Raw genomic sequence first — 13,320 nt, 5'->3', positions numbered from 1 at the left:
AAACAAGATGTTTTGTCATCGGTGCTGTATGGATGGAGAAGTCTTGAGGCTAATGAAAGAATAAGACTGAAACCCAGTGGCAGGAGGCTTAAGCCCAAAACCTGAGAACACCAGAGAACTCCTGACTCCAGAGAACTTTAATCGATGAAAGCTCATCCAAATGCCTCCATACTTACACTGAAACCAAGCACCACCCGAGAGCCAACAAGTTCCAGAGCAAGACATCCCATGCAAATTCTCCAGTAACACAGGGATATAGCCTGAAGCATCAATATACAGGCTGCCCAAAGTCACACCAAACCCATATATATCTCAAAACTCACTCCTGGACACTTCATTGCACTCCAGTGAGAAGAAATCCAACTCCAAACACTAGAAAACCAATGCAAGCTTCCCTATCCAGGAAACCTGGAAAAGCCATTCATCCAACTCCACTCAAAGGGAGAAACCTCCACAATAAACAGGAACCACAAACTGACAGAATACAGGAAGACCACACAAACAAAGTAATCTAAACAAGAGGAAAAGGCAGAGAAATACTCAGCAGGTAAAGGAACATGTTAAATGCCCACCAAACCAAACAAAAGAGAAAGAGATAGGGGGTCTACCTGAAAAAGAATTCAGAATAATGATAGTAAAAATGATCCAAAATCTTGAACATAAAATGGAGTTACAGATAAATAGCCTGGAGCCAAGGACTGAGAAGAGGCAAGAAATGTTTAACAAGGACATAGAAGAAATAAAAAAGAGTCAATCAATAATGAATAATGCAATAAAGGAAATAAAAAAACACTCTGGAGGGAACCAACAGTAGAATAATGGAGGCAGAAGATAAGTGAGGTAGAAGAAAAAATGGCAGAAATAAGTGAAGCAGAGAGGAAAAAATAATTTTAAAAAATGAGGACAACTTCAGGGACCTCTGGGACAATGTGAAATGCTGCAACATTCGAATCATAGGAATCGCAGAAGAAGAAGACAAAAAGAAAAGCAATGAAAAAATACTTGAGGAGATAATAGTTGAAAACTTCCCTAAAATGTGGAAGGAAATAGTCACCCAAGTCCAAGAAACCCAGAGAGTCCCAAACAGGATGAATCCAAGGCAAAATAACCCACGAAACATAGTAATCAAATTAACAAAGATTGAACACAAAGAACAAATATTAAAAGCAGCGAGGGAAAAACAACAAATAACACACAAGAGGATTCCCTTAAGGATAACAGCTGATCTTTCAATAGAAACTCTTCAGGCCAGAAGGGAATGGCAGGACATATTGAAAGTGATGAAAGAGAAAAACCTACAACCCAGATTACTGTACCCAGCAAGGAGCTCATTCAGATATGAAAGAGAAACCAAAAGCTTTACAGACAAGCAAAAGCTGAGAGAATTCAGCACCACCAAACCAGCTCTTCAACACATGCTAAAGGATCTTCTCTAGACAGGAAACACAGAAAGAGTGTATAAACTCAAACCCAAAACAATAAAGTAAATGGCAATGGGATCATATTTATCAATAATTACCTTAAATGTAAATGGGTTGAATGCCTCAACCAAAAGACAAAGAGTAGCTGAATGGATACAAAAACATGGCCTCTATATATACTGTCTAAAAGAGACCAACCTCAAAACAAAGGACACATACAGATTGAAACTGAAGGGCTGGAAAATTATATTTCAAGCAAATGGAGACCAAAAGAAAGCAGGAGTGGCAATATAAATATCATATAAAATTGACTTTAAAATAAACGCTGTGAAAAGAGACAAAGAAGGACACTACATAGTGATCTAAGGATCAATCCAATAAGAAGATAATACAATTATAAATATAAACACACCCAACATAGGACCACCACAATATGAAAGGCATATGCTAACAAGTATGAAAGTGAAAATTAACAATGACACAATAATAGTGGGAGACTTTAATAACACACTCCCACCTATGTATAGATCAACTAACAGAGAATTAAGAACGAAACACAAACTTTATATGATACAATGGACCACTTAGACCTAGTTGAGGTCTATATACATTTCACCACAAAACAATGAATTTCATCTTTTTCTCAAGTGCACATGGAACATTCCCCAGGATAGATCACATTCTGGGCTATCAATCTAGCCTTGGTAAATTCAAAAAAATTGAAATCATCCCAAGCATCTTTTCTGAAAACAATGCAGTAAGATTAGATGTCAATCACAGGAAAAAAAAATCCAACATATGGAGGCTAAACAACACACTTCTGAATAACCAACAAATCACAGAAGAAATCAAAAAATAAATCAAAATATGCATAGAATTGAATGAAAATTAAAACACAACAACCCGAAATCTGTTGGACATTATAAAAGCAGTGTGAAGGGGAAGGTTGACAGCATACAAGCCTACCACAAGAAGCAAGAAAAAAGTCAAATAAATAACCTAACTCTAGAGCTAAAACAATTAGAAAAGGAAGAAATGAAGAACCCCAGGATTACTAGAAGGAAAGAAATCTTAAAAATTAGGGCAAAAATAAATGCAAAAGAAATAAAAGAGACCGTAGCAAAAATCAAAAAACTAAAAGCTGGTTCTTTGAGAAGATAAATAAAATTGACAAACCATTAGCCAGACTCATCAAGAAAGAAAGGGAGAAGAATCAAATCCACAAAATTAGAAATGAAAATGGAGAAATCACAACAGACAACACAGAAATAAAAAGGATCATAAGAGACTACTATTAGCAACTGTATGTCAATAAAATGGACAACTTGAAAGTAATGGACAAATTCTTAGAAAAGTACAACGTTCCAAAACAGAACAAGAAAGAAATAGAAAATTGTAACAGACCCATCACAAGCACGGAAATCGAAACTGTAATCAGAAATCTTCCAGCAAACGAAAGTCCAGGACCAGATGTCTTCATAGCTGAATTCTATCAAAAATTTAGAGAAGAGCTAACACCTATCTTACTCAAACTCTTGCAGAAAATTGCAGAGGAAGGTAAACTTCCAAACACATTCTATGAGGCCACCACCACCCTAATATCAAATCCAAACAAAGATGACACAAATAAAGAAATGTACGGGCCAATATCTGGAGAAGGCAATGGCACCCCACTCCAGTACTCTTGCCTGGAAAATCCTATGGACAGAGGAGCCTGGAAGGCTGCAGTCCATGGGGTCGCTGAGGGTCAGACACGACTGAGCGACTTCACTTTCACTTTTCACTTTCATGCATTGGAGAAGGAAATAGCAACCCATTCCAGTGTTCTTGCCTGGAGAATCCCAGGGACAGGGGAGCCTTCTGGGCTGCCGTCTATGGGGTCGCACAGACTCGGACACGACTGAAGTGACTTAGCAGCATGGGCCAATATCACTAATGAATGTAGGCGTAAAAATCCTTAACAAAATTCTACCAAACACAATAAAACAACATATCAAAAAGGTCATTCATCATGACCAAGTGAGCATTATCCCAGGGATGCAAGGATTCTTTAATATCCACAAATCAGTTAAATAAACCACTTTAACAAACTGAAAGATAAAAACCATATGATTATCTTAGAAAATATAGAGAAAAATTTTGACAAAATTCAACATCAATTTATGATAAAAAAAAAAAAAACCTTCCAGAAAGCAGGAATAGAAGCAACATACCTCGATGTAATAAAAGCCATACAAGAAAAAGCCACAGAAAACATTATCCTCAATGGTGAAAAATTGAAAACATTTCCCCTATAGTCAGGAACAATATAAGTGTGCCCACTTTCACCATTACTATTCAACATAGTTTTGGAAGTTTTAGCCACAGCAATCAGAGCAGAAAAAGAAATTAAAGGAATCCAGGTTGGAAAAGAAGAAGTAAAACTCTCACTGTTTGCAGATGACATAGAAAACACTGAAGACTCCACCAAAAAATTACTAGAACTAATAAATGAATACAGTAAATTTGCAGGATATAAAATTAACCTACAGAAATCCCTTGCATTCCTATACACTAACAGTGAGAAAACAGAAAGAGAAATTAAGGAAACAATTCCATTCACCATTGCAACAAAAGGAATATAATACTTTGGAATATATCTACCTGCTGGGAGCCAGCGTGAGGAATCCTGCCCATGGCAAAGGTCATGAGGAAGGAAGCTTGACAAAATGCAAAGGCATAATCTGGCTTCAGGGGTTCTCCCTGAATTTTCCTGAGCATCTACCCCCCAAACCAAAGTCTGTCTGCTTTATTGTACTGTGCTTTCCACTCTTCTGACATAACAGGGGGCCATCCCCGATCACCTTCCTCTAAAAGGAATTAACTTAGGGCTCCAGTTAACAGTCTCCTGCATAGGAAAGGAGTGTTTCAGCTCAAATCCCTCTGATGGCCCTCTAACTTGCCTTATCCGGACTTCTACAACTACGCATGTGATCGTTTACAGCCCCCCAACTAAGAGGGATGGAAGTCTAAAATATAAAGCCTTTCAAAGAGTTAAAAGTTATTAGAGTAGCGCTGGTGTAAGATGTCACTGTTGAGCCAATGCTTGTTGCTGAGTTCCCATATCTCTTATCCACTGTGCGCCTAAGAGTACATTCGTTAACATAGTTAGAATGTAAGAAAAAACAAGTGTAGCCTTGAAACTGACCACATCAGACTTTTGAGCTAATTGGTTCTTTCTTTGTTGTAACTTACTGCACCTTTGCTTACTGAAAATGTAACTTTGTTTGATACTTTCTGACGCTGACATAGATTAGAAATATAAAGAAAAAAACAGTTCAAGGGAAAATAAGTTTTCTGGTTGGGCAGCCTTTATCAAAAGAGGGCCTTAAAATGTTTCACAGGCCTCCAAGGCCAGAAGATAATGTACACAACATCATTTGTGGGAAAGGTATAAAAGTTCTTTTAAAAAATAAAGTTATTGGGGCCTTACTCACCAAAGCAGCCTGGTCTCTCCGTGTCTTCTTTATTTTCTGGCTGAATTCCCATCTGGGACATGGAGGCTCACCATGTCTACTTACTTGCCCTGGCTTCTAAGACCCACGCGAAAGGGAGCCCAAGGCAGGGCACCCTCAACTATTCAAACGGGCACTGGTGGCCTAACGTAGATGGTGCAAACCTCTTGTCTCAAGGTTTTATTAGTTCTCCACGTAAACCAAGTTATTCAGCCTCTTTTCTCCACTAATTTACCTACTACACTATTCTTTCTTAATCTAATCTTATATTTCTAATTAAATAAATCTCTCTTCGCTGACTCCATCCACCCTTCGAATTTCCTGGATCCACTGGGGCTGGACCCCGGCATCTACCTAAAGAAACAAAAGATCTATATATGGAAAACCATAAAACACTGATGAGAAATCAAAGAGGGCAGCAATAGATGGAGAAATATACCATGGTCATGGATCAGAAGAGCTAATATAGTGGAAATGAGTATACTACCGAAAGCAATCTATAGATTCAATGCAATCCCTATCAATCTACCAATGGTATTTTTCAGAGTACTAGAAAAAATAATTTCAAACTTTGTATGAAAATACAAAAAAAACTCAAATAGCCAAAGCAATCTTGGAAAGAAAAATGGAACTGAGGGAATCAACCTGCCTGACTTCAGGCTCTACTACAAAGCCACTGTCATCAAGACAGTTTGGTACTGGCACAAAGACAGAAATATAGATGAATGGAACATAATAGAAAGCCCAGAGATAAATCCATGCACCTATGGACACCTTATCTTCGACAAAGGAGGCAAGAATATACAATGGAGAAAAGACAATCTCTTTAACAAGTGGTGCTGGGAAAACTGGTCAACCACTTGTAAAAGAATGAAACTAGAACACTTTGTAACACCATACACAAAAATATAATCAGAATGGATTACAGATCTAAACATAAGACAGAAACTATAAAACTCTTAGACGAAAATATAGGCAAAACACTCTCTGACATAAATCACAGCAGGATCCTCTATGACCCAACTCGCATAGTATTGGAAATAAAAGCAAAAATGAACAACTGGGACCTAATTAAACTTGAAAGCTTTTGCACAATGAATGGAATTATAAGCAAGGTGAAAAGACAGCCTTCAGAATGGGAGAAAATAATAGCAAATGAAGCAACTGACAAAGAATTAACCTCAAAAATATACAAGCAACTCCTGAAGCTCAATTCCAGGAAAATAAACAACCCAATCAAAAAATGGGACAAAGAACTAAGCAGAAATTTCTCCAAAAGAGACATACAGATGGCTAACAAACACATGAAAAAATGCTCAACATCACTCATTATCAGAGAAATGGAACCAAAATGAGATACCATCTCACTGTGGTCAGAATGGCTGTTTTCCAAAGATCTACAAACAATAAATGCTGGAGATGGTGTGGAGAAAAGGAAACACTCTTACACTGTTGGTGGGAATGCAAATTACTTTAGCCACTATAGAGAACAGTGTGGAGATTCTGTAAAAAACTGGAAATAAAACTGCCATAAGACCCAGCAATCCCACTGCTGCACATACACACCAAGGAAACCAGAAATGAAAGAGACAAGTGTACCCCAATGTTCATCGCAGCACTGTTTATAATAGCAAGGACATGGAAGCAACCTAGATGTCCATCAGCAGACGAAGGGATAAGAAAGCCATGGTACATATCCACAATGGAATATTACTCAGCCATTAAAAGGAATACATTTGAATCAGTTCTAATGAGGTGGATGACACTGGAACCAATTATTAAAAGTGAAGTAAGTCAGAAAGGAAAACCTCAATACAGTATCAGTTCAGTTCAGTCACTCCGTCGTGTCTGACTCTTTGCGACCCCATGAATCACAGCACGCCAGGCTCTCTGTCCATCACCAACTACCGGAGTTCACTCAGACTTGCGTCCATCAAGTCAGTGATGCCACCCAGCCATCTCATCCTCTGTCATCCCCTTCTCCTCCTGCTCTCATTCACTCCCAGCATCAGAGTCTTTTTCAATGATTCAATGTTCCACATGAGGTGGCAAAAGTATTGGAGTTTCAGCTTTGGCATCATTCCTACCAAAGAAATCCCAAGGCTGATCTCCTTCAATGGACTGGTTGGATCTCCTTGCAGTCCAAGAAACTCTCAAGAGTCTTCTCCAACAACACAGTTCAAAAGCATCAATTCTTCGGCACTCCTTCACAGTTTAACTCTCACATCCATACATGACCACAGGAAAAACCATAGCCTTGACTAGACAGACCTTAGTCGGCAAAGTAATGTCTCTACTTTGGAATATACTATCTAGGTTGCTCATAACTTTTCTTCCAAGGAGTAAGCATCTTTTAATTTCATGGCTGGAAAAATCATCTGCAGTGATTTTGGAGCCCAAAAAAATAAAGTCTGACACTGGTTTCCACTGTTTCCCCATCTATTTCCCATGAAGTGATGGGACCAGATGCCATGATCTTCATTTTCTGAATGTTGAGCTTTAGGCCAACTTTTTCACTCTCCACATTCACTTTTATCAGGAGGCTTTTTAGCTCCTCTTCACCTTCTGCCATAAGGGTGGTGTCATCTGCATATCTGAGGTTATTAATATTTCTCCTGGCAATTTTAATCCCAGCTTGTGTTTCTTCCAGTCCAGCTTTTCTCATAATGTACTTTGCATATAAGTTAAATAAGCAGGGTGACAATATACAGCCTTGACGTACTCCTTTTCCTATTTGAAACCAGTCTGTTGTTCCATGTCCAGTTCTAACTGCTGCTTCCTGACCTGCATACAGATTTCTCAAGAGGCAGGTCAGGTGGTCTGGTATTCCCTTCTCTTTCAGAATTTTCCACAGTTTATTGTGATCCACACAGTCAAAGGCTTTGGCATAGTCAATAAAGCAGAAATACATGTTTTTCTGGAACTCTCTTGCTTTTTCGATGATCCAGCAGATGTTGACAATTTGATCTCTGGTTCCTCTGCCTTTTCTAAAACCAGCTTGAACATCAGGAAGTTCAGGGTTCACATATTGCTGAAGCCTGGCTTGGAGAATTTTGAGCATTATTTTACTAGTGCATGAGATGAGTGCCATTGTTCGGTAGTTTGAGCATTCTTTGGCATTGCCTTTCTTTGGGATTGGAATGAAAACTGACCTCTTCCAGTCCTGTGGCCACTGCTGAGTTTTCCAAATTTGCTGGCATATTGTGTGTGGCACTTTTACAGCATCATCTTTCAGGATTTGAAATAGCTCAACACTAATTCCATCACCTCCACTAGCTTTGTTCATAGTGATGCTTCCTACGGCCCACTTGACTTCACATTCTAGGATGTCTGGCTCTAGATGAGTGATCACACCGTCATGATTATCTTGGTCATGAAGCTCTTTTTTGTCCAGTTTTTCTGTGTATCTTGCCACCTCTTCTTAATATCTTCTGCTTCTGTTAGGCGCATACCATGTCTGTCCTTTATCAAGCCCATCTTTGCATGAAATATTCCCTCGGTATCTGTAATTTTCTTGAAGAGATTTCTAGTCTTTCCCATTCTATTGTTTTCCTCTATTTCTTTGCACTGATTGCTGAGGAATGCTTTCTTATCTCTCCTTGCCATTCTTTAGAACTCTGCTTTCAAATGGGTATATCTTTCCTTTTCTCCTTTGCTTTTTGCTTCCCCTTTCTCACAGCTATTTGTAAGGCCTCCCCAGACAGCCATTTTGCTTTTTTCTATTCTTTTTCTTTGGGATGGTCTTGTTTCCTGTCTCCTGTACAATGTCACGGACCTCCGTCCATAATTCATCAGGCACTCTATCAGATCTAGTCCTTTAAATCTATTTCTCACTTCCACTGTATAGTCATAAGGGATTTGATTTTGGTCATACCTGAATGGTCTAGTGGTTTTCTCCACTTTTTTCATTTTCAGTCTGAATTTGGCAATAAGGAGCTCATGATCTCAGCCACAGTCGGGTCCCAGCTTCTTTTTGTTGACTGTTTAGAGCCTCTCCTTCTTTGGCTGCAAAGAATCAATCTGATTTTGGTGTTGACCATCTGGTGATGTCCATGTGTAGAGTATTTTCTTGTGTTTTTGGAAGAGGGTGTTTACTATCGCCAGTGCAATCTCTTGGCAGAACTCTGTTAGCCTTTGCCCTGCTTCATTCTATACTCCAAGGCCAAATTTGCCTGACAAATCTAGAAATCCCATTACAAAGCAGAAACATTAGTTTGCCGACAAAGGTCCATATAGTCAAAACTATGGTTTTGCCATTAGTCGTGTACAGAGAAAAGAGTTGGAACATAAAGAAGACTGAGCATCGAAGAACGGACGCTTTAGAACTGTGGTCTTTGAGAAGACTCTTGAGAATCCCTTGAAATTCTAGGAGATCTATCAATTCTAAAGAAAATCATCCCTGAATATTCAGTGGAAGGTCTGATGCTGAAGCCGGAGCTCTAATATTTTGTCTACCTGATGTGAAGAGCCAACTCACTAGAAAAGACCCTGATGCTGGGAAAGATGGAAGTCAAAAGGAGAAGGGGTTGGCAGAAAATGAGATGGTTAGATGGGATCACCAACTCAATGGACATGAATTTCATAAATTCCAGGGGATAGTGGAGGACAGAGGAGCCTGGTGTGCTGCAGTCCATTGGATTGTAATGAGTCAGACATGACTTAACTAAACAACTGCAATAACAACAATGGTGGAATTGGCTTGTTATACATGATCTAGAGAAGGCAATTTTAGATGGTAAAATATGCAAGTGTTTCTTTAATCTTAAATTTTTTTCAAGAATATTGCTCTATGACATTCTAGAATCTACTATTAGTAATCTAAAACAAAACTAATGAAACTGCATGTTGATTTATCCTTTCATCTGAGAATTTAGGGAGATACCAAATTAACATGAGGTGCTTAGTATTATGACCTGTGGCATAAATTTTTCATTTGGAAACTTACATGTGCATTTTCATTAACTCCTGGCCATGAAAAAAAAAACCTTATGAAAAGACATCAATGTTCTTAATAATTGACAGATGAAAAACTCCATAACTATCATGCATAAGGATGAATTATATTTTATGTTCACAGAGTCTTATTAACTAAGTAGTTGGATAAATATAAAAGTGAGGTGATTCATTTGGCCAAGAGACAATTCATTTTCTTAGTCTCTCTTATAAGTGTCCACCTCAAACCGGGTTTCCCACATGCACTCCCATCCCTAAATAGTTTCTCCTGAATCAAATCCAACATTCTAAGTCTAAAGTAATGAACTCCTAAATTACAGCTGACCCTTGGGTACTAACAATAAATATGGAAACCCAGATCAGGAACAGATCCCTGAGAGTTATCTGAGGGTCAGAAGGTTAAAAGTAATGTAATAAAACACCAAAAAATATGCCAACAATCAGCTTGGATAACTGAACAAATGACTACAGGGAGACAAATCAGTTGACACACTATTGATCAAACCCTAGTCCTCAGTGAAAACAGAAAATATAATTGATATAGCTGAAACTCTCACTCTTACTTTAAGACATGTCCCTAAAGACAGAAAGTACACGTGTCTGCTAATTCAATTAAAGGTATTAATTTATATATTTATTAATGTTGCCTTTTCTCAGAAGTAGGTACAAAAGAATTTGCTCTCAATGGATTAACTAGTACATATTTGCAGTTTCTTCTTTGGGGACAAGTAAAGAACACCAGGGGCTTCCCTGGTGGCTCAGAGGTTAAAGTGTCTGCCTCCAATGCAGGAGACCCGGGTTTAATCCCTGGGTCGGGAAGATCCCTTGGAGAAGGAAATGGTAACCCACTCCAGTATTCTTGCCTGGAGAATCCCAAAGACGGAGAAGCCTAGTAGGCTACAGTCCAAACACCAGGAAGAAGGCAATGGCAACCCACTCCAGTACTCTTGCCTGGAAAATCCCATGGACAGAGGAGCCTGGTAGGCTGCAGTCAATGGGGTCGTTAGGAGTCGGACACGACTTCACTTTCACTTTCACTTTTCACTTTCATGAATCGGAGAAGGAAATGGCAACCCACTCCAGTGTTCTTGCCTGGAGAATCCCAGGGACGGGGGAGCCTAGTGGGCTGCCGTCTCTGGGGTCGCACAGAGTCGGACATGACTGAAGCGACTTAGCAACAGCAACAGCAGCAAAGAACACCAGATATCAATGTAATTCTCTTACTACCAAGAATCTGCATATATATATATAAAATTTACTATGAGGTAAAAAGCTTATATATTCTTGTATTTAAGAAAAAATATCTCAGTGTTATCCTTGGTAATCAGTCAGCCTTCAATAGAAAAGTTAACTGAATGAAATAATCTTAGTTTTAGAAATTTATAATTAGAGTCACAGCGGGCTATATTCTCATATGCTATTATAACATTGAATTACATACGCCAATAAATTTCATTAGTGAGTGAAATAATAGCAAGTTTACTCAAATGAGCTGATGATGGAAAGTGGACATAAAAAAATATGGTATGAAAATTATCATAAAATATAAGTGCAAAAGGCACTATAGTTTTTCAGTGCAGATTGTTGGCAGAGCCAATTTGCATTAAGAATATACCAAATAAATATCAGTCAATTAGAGCACAATTTAAAATATGAGTTTAATTGTAATGATAATTACTCATTAGTGTATTGATGAAGATTCAATCATCTAAGTAATAGTAGTGTTTTATACAGGTAGAGTGCTTTTTAAAAATATCAAATGAATTTCCATATTATTTAACCTTTCTTTGTTCCAGTTTCTACCTCTGAAAAAAATTGATAAAATGATAGAACTTACACGTTGAAGTGGTGTATTAAGACAGAAATTTTTGTAGATTATTAGGGACAATGTACAGAAGTGTACACACTCAAATACTGTTTTATAAATTTATTATTATTATGTTTTTTGCTGTCATGTTTCAGCAGCATGACTTTTCATAAGGCTTAAGGATAACTATGATTACTACATTTTTTTTTAATGAGGGAAAGAGGAAAATGAAGACTCTGAGTTTAAATTACTTTTCCAAGTGTATGCATCGAGTCAGGTACAGAACTATCATTAGAACTCAAGATGTACTGTCTCACATTCAAATGCTCTTTCTGCTATGCCTCTGTATAGTTATGGTCAAAACACCTTGACTTTACATCAGAACCACAAATGCATTTCCATGATTATTATATAGATGTAGATGCTAAATGTATATATCATAGGATATCTAGAAACTAATGAGACAGGATGAGAAAAAAATGAAAAGTACATGCAATGCATCCACTTTCACTTGAATAACACATGTAAACGCTGAATACTCAAGACTTCCATGGGGAATAAAATATCTAGAATGAAATTATTCAAGCTAGATGATAGTCAAAAATGTATCATGGATATTAAAACTAATTATATATGGTTGGACAAAATGTTCATTTGAGTTTTTCTGTAATATCATATGGAAAAGCCTAAATGAACTTTCTGGCAATCCAATATAAGTTCATGAGAATTACGCCAAAGTAACATTGAAAAAAACAACATTTAAAGTACCAAAAAAATAATAACACATGCTGTTAATATTGATGATATTTGTTAAAATTAAAGAATAAGGAGGAAGCTCTTTACATTATAATTTGAATTTTTATAATGAATTTTAGAAAAATTTATTCTCTGAGTACTATTTCCACTTGGTCAAAATATCAATGGACTATAAACTATAATTTAAAATAAAAGTGCATGAAGTGAAATGAATTATCATCTTAACCAGTAAAATGAAACAATGTAATATACCCATCCTGAATTGTGAAGTACATAAAGAAATGAGTGCATATACACAGACAAAGCAAATATATTTGGAACATACAAAATATCTTTCAGCATTTAAAAATTTTATCAATATTGTATTGTAAAGTAATTAACCCCCAATTAAAATAAATAAATTTATATTTAAAAAAAAATTATCATCTTAATAAAATTATACATATTTTAACTGATTGCTTAAACTCCACATTTAAAGATATTTGTTTTCTGTTGACCATAGCTTAAAGTTGCATAAATTTGTGTGTTTAATTTGGCAAAGAAAATGCATATTATTTATAAGCTCACAAAGACTCTTATCTTGGATTATTTTGTTAGGCATGTATATGGCATATATGGTTTACAGATATTTTTAAATGAAAATACAGAAAAGTGGAATTATATTGTTAATATATCCTCAGACAACATCCTGAATATGCTTACATTGTTAGAGGAGAAAAATTAATAATTAAATTCATAGTTAATTTGAAAGTAACTACTTTAAGTCAAATAAATGTCTATAGGGTCACATTAATATCTAAAGGTTAATTATACACACCTTGGATAAAGTATTCAGTGATATAAGACATACAACTGATTGAATACCTTTCCTAGATATCATTTCACTTAA

This window comes from Capra hircus, assembly GCF_001704415.2.
Source record: "Capra hircus breed San Clemente chromosome X unlocalized genomic scaffold, ASM170441v1, whole genome shotgun sequence".
Lineage (NCBI taxonomy): Eukaryota > Metazoa > Chordata > Mammalia > Artiodactyla > Bovidae > Capra > Capra hircus.
Note: the sequence above shows the minus strand (reverse complement) of the source record.